General features: G+C 47.2%; 1 pseudogene; it reads right to left on the reverse strand.

Moving 5' to 3' along the window:
• Window positions 1–234: 234 nt before the first annotated feature.
• LOC123180037 (disease resistance protein Pik-2-like) lies at window positions 235–6,726 on the reverse strand (annotated as a pseudogene).
• Between the last annotated feature and the right edge of the window lie 853 nt (window positions 6,727–7,579).

Below are 7,579 nucleotides of genomic sequence, written 5' to 3' on the forward strand. Positions count from 1 at the left end.
AATTTATGGTCAAACTTGAATCTCGGGAAACGCGGGCGCACTACATTGTATAATGAAGGGAGTATGAAATTATAATTGTTTTTGAACTAATATAATGTCAAATATGTAAGTACAAAAATAGACACCAAAGATGTGGCTCATGCATTCGTGGGCTGCTGTGCTAGTTTAGGACAAATAAGCATACACCCTCACTCATGAGTCATGACACGTTATCGTTACATTCAGACACCCCTATTGGCTGTATAGAAATGATCTCGCATTTTTTAACACAAACACATATACGAGCATAATCAAGTTCACACACAAAGCAGAATCATAGTAAAGCTTGAATGAATGGATGAAGCAACCCTTGCTGACCACATTGTAAGGTTGAAATCAAGGAACCATAGATTCACTCCTGATTAGCATAATTCCCATATTCCATTAGTATCAATGAAGTTTGGATGTGCTTCTATGGCTTGTATCACCTGATCTGGTAGCCTGACACCATCATTGAACACCATTTCTTTCAACTTGGGAAGGTTGTTGATTCCCGACAGAGACACTATCCCGTCGATGAGCCAGGTGATGTTTTCAAGCTTAGGAGCTTCTCCAAGTTCGAAGTTGATGTCGGTGATGCCGCCCCCCTCAACGACAAGATACTTGAGATTTTGGAACCCATTAGTCTGGATTATAAGCTTGCCCTCAGTGTGTAAATTAACATGCTGGAGCCTGAGGCCGCGTAGGTTTGGCAAATCTGCGAGGGATTCCATATCATTGTGGTCTAACGAGGTGTTATGAAGAGTTACCTCAGCAAGTTTGCGGCAGCCTCTTGCGAACAATGGGAGAAGATGCTCATACACCGTGACTCCACTGATGCTCAGGCATTCAAGAAGCTTGGGTGTGTTTTTACAGTGTGCACTGATAGCACCGGCTGCAGGCACGTCAGGAGGAGTAGCAGCCTGCCTGGAAGGCGGAGGCTTGATCTCGATCGACAAAGACCGAAGGCACTCATTCAGATCGCTAATCCCTTGGAGTAAGTTCTCAAGTTGAGCTTTCCAATCATAAATGATCACACCAAGAACCCTTAGTTGCCATAGCTGGCCAATCTCTCTCAGCTCTGTAGCATGATGTTTCGAAGCCTGTACATGTGACAGCACTTCCAGGTCCATCATTTTTCTAACCTTGTGAGGCATCTGGACAGTGGAAAGTGTGCTAGCATCACCACCACCAGTGCCGGTGTGACCAGCCAGCAGACGCTTTAGCTTCAGTAGCATGAGCAGTTTTGTGGCGCAGGCATTCATAGGAGTGTGCCGGATGTCCAACACCTCCAGCTGCTGGAGCATGTTGATCTCCTTCGGCAGCTGAGTGACATCTGTGTTCCTTAGGCTCAGATACTTGAGCAGTATTAATGAGGTGCACACGTTCCTGAGCCATCGTTGGTTATCCCTAAGGGATGCACAACCTTCCAGATCCAGGACCTTGACGAGATTTAACTGAGATGATGCTCGGGATGGTTGCTTCAAGAAGTTGAAGATGCTATCGGAGGGACGGAGCCGGATGTTGCTGAGAACAGAGAAGTGGCGAGCCAGGTGCCAAGATAGGCGTGTGTCCAGAATGTGTTCTTTCCTGGCCATCTTGGTGATGAAGTTGTACACTAGTGGATGCAACGTAATGCTCTTGACCTTCCCTGCAGTACCAACGTCGCAAGGACACAGAAGCCATAGGTCGGCAAGTACCTCGAAACAATGCTCGGCCTGACTGACTGAACTGGGCCAGTCTTGTCTAGTTATCAGTCCTTCCGCAACCCACCGCCCAATTAACCTTGTCCGGTTTATCTTTTCGTCTTTATGGAAGATGGCTAGGTACAGCAAGCAGGTCTTGTATTCCCTAGGAAGATCATTGTACGAGAACTTGATCATCTTGTAGCCATTGGTCTCCACGGATCCTTCAAACACGAGGCTGTTGCTCAACTTGTCCAGTTCTTCTCTGCTCCTCATTGGATTGGCAAACAGAGCATGGATGAACATCTTTATGCAGAACTCATCCACCCTACATTTCTCCAAGATCTCATGGTAGATTTCAGCGCTGTACTTCTCGTCATCATTCACATGCCGATTTGTAAGTTGGAGCGCTGTTTCGCGATAGTATTCAATAGAAGAGTATATGATGGGTTCTGTCCCATAGCAAAACTCGTTGGCCCTCTGCATGTATTTTGTGGTAACTACCACTGCCATTGAACTGCAACCCAAATCTCGCAAGGCCTTTGCAGTCTCATCCCATTTGTAGCCAGAGGCATTGTGGAGAACGACCAGTGTCCTTGTACCCTGCAGATGCTCTCTAACCCTCCCCACGGTTTCTTGAATTAACAGATGCTCTTTGATCCTCTCTAGGACATGTTCAATCATCTCCCTGCAGTCCTCCTCGCCTGGAAACAGCTGGTCTTGGCCTGATTCTCCCATTGATTTATCTAGCTGGTGAAGTGACACTGGCAGCAGCAGCTCCGGTGTGATCTGCACATGAATCTTCAACGTGATGTCTTTAATATTTTTCACGATATGATCCTCGCCGGCTTTTTTTATTTGTGGCTACTTTTCCCGGGGTGGTGTGCTGCTTGGGAAGCAGCTCCTGCAGGATGGCTATGTATTGGCGATGCTCAACACCAATCCTGCAGGAACTCGATTCACCCGCTGATTCCAGATACCTTTTCATCTTATCCACTGTCTCGTCAAGGATCTTTTCCTGGGTTTGATTTTGATCCTCACCAGCAGTTGCATCCTGGAGCAGCACCCCCAAGATGCCACAGAGTACTCCTAAGGGTTCAACCCGGTAACCTTTATTACCAGGTTTCTCCAGGTACTCTTCGATCTTCTCCTTGATTTTCCTAATCTTCTTGTCGATAGCTTCCTCGCCGAATTCTTCCACTGATTTGTTGGATTCCTCTTCAAGCTTCTCCAAGATATCACCAAGAAAATCCCAGGGTTCTTGCAGGCAAGACCGGCCATATATAGAGAAGATGTGGTCGAATTTTTCCTTAACGGCAACATGAGATAAAGCTTCATTTGGTATTTCGTTTCCATCCTCTTCATCTGGTGCTGCAATGGCAATGGCTTGGAATGGACCGTCCTCTTGTTGTTGTTCAAGCCAATGTACTAGCTTTTCAGTGCACTTGTCAGAAATGCGAGGCTCGGAAAAGGCTTGCTCCCTTCGTGGATCATCGGTTATCATCCGGTAGTAGTCTTCTTCGAAGTCATGGTCTCCTTCGGCTACAACTGCCCTAGTAGCTTGGAACAATGTTGATGACGACGACGCCTCCATCAGCTTCTTGTCGGCGTCCAGCTTCGCCGGGACCTCGACGCCATACCTGAGCCGCCGCTCCCCAACATCACGAGCCCGGGCTTTGAGGTCGCGCAGCTGGGTGGCTGCGAGGTGCTGAGCCAGCGTCTTCTTGACGAACCAAGGCACCCACCACACATAACCCAGCAGTATTCCTCTGGCACGGTAGACTGCCGGATTGCCGCGCCGTAGGTAGACATCGATGCAGTTGCTGCAGTCATGAGCGAGGTCGCGGACCTGCTTCATCCACGTGCGGACCTGCTCGTCGTGCTCCCCGCTGCGGGGCGTCTTCCTGGCGAGGTGCAGGAGGAAGCTGTTCATGCTCTCCATCTCCTCTTTGATGAACTGCACATCGCCACGGACGCCACCCAGTAACTTAGCCTCGTCGTGGATGACGCCAAGCAGCGAGCGGACGGCGCCCCCGGCGAGCTCAGCCATCGCTGGAACCCGATCGGAGAGTCTCCACCGGTGTGACCGTGATTAGGCGCTGGCTTATCTTAGCATGGCACATGCGCATGTGTGGATCATGGATACCATACCTGGCAGGATGCAGTGGATGAGACACAAATTAATAGGATTCTTATGATGTGGTGGACACAAAAATGAGCTAGCAAGTCTACATCAGTCTTTTTTATACCACTCCAGTTGCAGTCTTTTATCGTCGCAATACTTCATTACGTTGCATCAAGCAGAGCTTAAGAAAGTGTTAGGGAAGTCAAGCACTTTCATACCTTAGGTGGAAGTCAAGCGCTACAGCAAATTAATGCACATTGGAGACCTTCTCAAGAGCAGCTTGCGTGGCCTTGAGGTCCATGACCCCCTTCTTAACAGTATCCTTCCCCCTCTGCTTCGAGGTTGTCGCTCAGCTCGGGGAGGAGGATGCCCAAGCCCAACGCCCCCTCTCTCTCTCTTTCTCTCAGTCTCAGGCCGGCCTGCTCGATAGCTTCTTGTTTCTGATTTGCCTCTTCCACCTGTATATCGCGGTGCAGTTAAGAGTAGCATTATCAGAGCAGCAGCCAGGCAGCTGGAGAAGAAGATGGCTATAAGAATTAAGGAAATTACCCGGGAAATGAGGCAACAGAATGATCCACCAACACCGATCCAAATGGCAAACTAGCTAAGGAAGAACAGCAGGAAGAAGTATGCAGGAGAGGCTTAGGAAGGTGCAAGGAAAATGTAGTTACTCCACCAGTGAGGAGTCAGTCAAGCGCTGCAGGCTATGCTCCACCCTCAGCCAACATTAATCAGACCATGGATGGGTCCTATGTACCATATGATACACACAGTTACACAGTGCATCAATGTTCCGGTCCATCACATTAACTACACTTTCTGTGTCTATACAGGAGAGATGGTCATACAACAGATTTTTGTTTTATATGTTTTTATCAGGAATTATGCGTGCCATTCGAGAAAATATGTTTAGAGGAAGATTTGCATGAGAAAACTGAGCGAAATAAAATATAATTATACTTCACAGAGGGGGTGTAAGTGCAGGTAGATGAACAACACTCTAGGTTTAAGCGCAAATTAATCAAATCCTTTTAGAACGGTGATCAATCAAACGTTCCAAGTGAGAAAAATCCAAGGTAGGGAGCTAGGCGGGCAGGAGGAAAGGAGTGGATGAGAGTCTCTGCCGTTCACACTGCGCAGTGAGTCCGGGCAGGCATGAGGAAAGGAGTGGATGAGAGTCTCTGCCGTTCACACTGCACAGTGAGTCCGGGCATGCAGCATGTGCCTACACAGTAGGAGCAGTACGGGACAAGAATTGAAGGGAGAAAGAATTAAATGCATGGACCAGGCCGGAGGAGGATTCTTTGAGCTTATTTCAACTACGAGGGTTAAATGTGATAATGCGATAAAATTTCAGATGTTCAGTTAAACAAATACTAATATGGAAGGTCATTCATTAGGAGGTAAAAGAAAACTCACAGCTGCCTCTTCTGTTCTCTCGTGCTGTGAACATGATATGATGGGGTTGGACATTCTGAAATGTTCCAAAATTGCACATATGGATTATACTACGTACCAATTTTTTATCAGGATGAATATGCATGACATTCTAGTCAAGTCTTTCCACAAGATTTGCATGTCAGAGTTGACCAGCGGATCCAAGGCTAACTAAGCTAGGTGTCAACTAATTAGAATTGCAACATGCGAAAAATGACATGAAATCCATTAAAATCATCCCTTCAAAGAGATGTTATAGTGCAGATCAAATATACAAACTGAATAATAGTTGAAAGAACCATTCAAAAATGAATACTTGTTCAACTAGTGTAACTGTTGAGAGACAAGACAAGAAGAGCAGCAATTTGTGTAATCGAGATTGAACCAAAAAACATCAACTAATTAAGAGAGTTTACGATAGTGCTCACTCCATTTGTAGTGAGTCTAGTGACCAAGTGAAATTCCTCTTTGGCTTGAGCTTGGGGATCGTTCTCGTTTTTGTAGGAATAAAGCCCCAGATTACAGGTAAAATGCTTCAAAAGTACCACCAGCCTGCAAATAAAGGCAGCATATAATTGAAGGACGGCTATGTAAATAGGCAATACATATGCAATGCTATATGCATTCCGCAGCAGATGGAAAAACAGGTGTCAACTTTAATATGCTTGGTGAAAGAGAGGCCCATCAATTCAGTATACACAAATTATAAGGTAGCAGAATGTAGAGTACAAGTAGATTACGAGATGCAGAGTTGTACGGCCATATGCAATAAACTGATGTCTGAGGATTGTAATAAGCTCTATATCAGAGCTTAAACAGTTCGGTCAAAACCGATTGGAACCTCTTCAGAAATCAAGCATGCCACAGGAATAGACTAGAGGAATTAATGGAATCACAGAGTATGCTTGGTCAGTGTCATCTAAACATGTCCATGCTTGAACAGCCTTGCTTTACTAATTCGTACATTGGATAATTCATCAACCAATTGGAGGTTGTTTTAGGCTTGCTGCAGAACCACCGATCTGATCCATCAGGAGTGTCACCATGTAAGAAGGCATTTCAGCAAACAGGACATGTGCGTGAGAAGAAAAGCACTGCCGTGAGAAGAAAAGGGAAGTGTAGCAGTCGATTCGGAGAAAGGGATGAAGAGGCAACCACCAGCGTTCCATCGGCGAGGAAGAGAGCGAAGCACGCACTGTCGCCAGCCCGAGGTCAGCGGCGGGCGTCGCCGCAACGGAGGTGGAAGGCGACCGGGCGGGAGTCCTCCCATGAGAACTGAATAGCAGAGCCGTATGGAGGAGGCCGTGACAGGCGATGTCGACGTTCGCGCCGCGTGGGGGTTGAGCTTGGGTGGGCTGTCGGCCTGTCGCCGGAGGAGCACGGGGGCGGCGAGTCGCGGTGGGGATGACAGTGCTTGACTTCGTGGAAGGTGTTACAAAACCGTTGGATGGTACTACATCCCAGGAGTAAAGACCCGGAGGGAATGCATCCCTCACAGCGATTAGTGAACGTGGCCTTTTTCTATGCGATACAGGTCGTCTGATCTTGCGTCAGATCGTTGTGAGCCGCCCGGTTGTCACCGCGATCATCTTGGGCCGTTGGATAAAATTCCAATTGTATCTAAATGTAAAAATCCATGCCCCCACGCCCCACCGGGGCATTCCCGTCACTTCACTTTGCTGGTCGGGAGGTGATAGACGTGCGCAACCACGGCGGCATCCTGCCCTCTCTCCCCACTTTCCCCCTCGGCAAACCCTAAACACTCTCTGCTGCCGCTGCTGCTCGGCCCCGATCCAGATCTGGAGCTCCCTGCCACGCCACCGATGTCTTGTTCATAGTACTTGTTGGGATTGTCTTAGTGCCTCCCCTAGTGGAGACGGTAGGGTTCGGCATATATATGATGTTTTCATTTTTCAAACGTCATATACATGATGTTAGGGGCCCAAGACAATTTAGTTACTAGTCTTACTGAGGAGATATAACATTACTTTTTGAAATAAAAAATGTTAACACAAACATCTATACATGCAGAGCTTTAAAAGCGGGGCCTTCATTATTACCAAAGGTACTTGATATTTTGATAAGGATGCAAATAATATGTACTAGCAAATAAATATGAACGTGAGTACATCTACTGGGGGGGGTGTGATAATGAGCCATTATCAACATCATTATGGTGGGATCAATGGCAAACGGAATGTGGGCCAGGTATCATCATTGCTACCGAAAGGCCAGCATATGTCTGGTCATGTCTGGTCACTGACATAGTAATTTGGATGTGGGCCAGGTATCATCATTGCTACCGAAATAACTG

Source organism: Triticum aestivum, chromosome 1D (assembly GCF_018294505.1).
Source record: "Triticum aestivum cultivar Chinese Spring chromosome 1D, IWGSC CS RefSeq v2.1, whole genome shotgun sequence".
Taxonomy (NCBI): Eukaryota; Viridiplantae; Streptophyta; class Magnoliopsida; order Poales; family Poaceae; genus Triticum; species Triticum aestivum.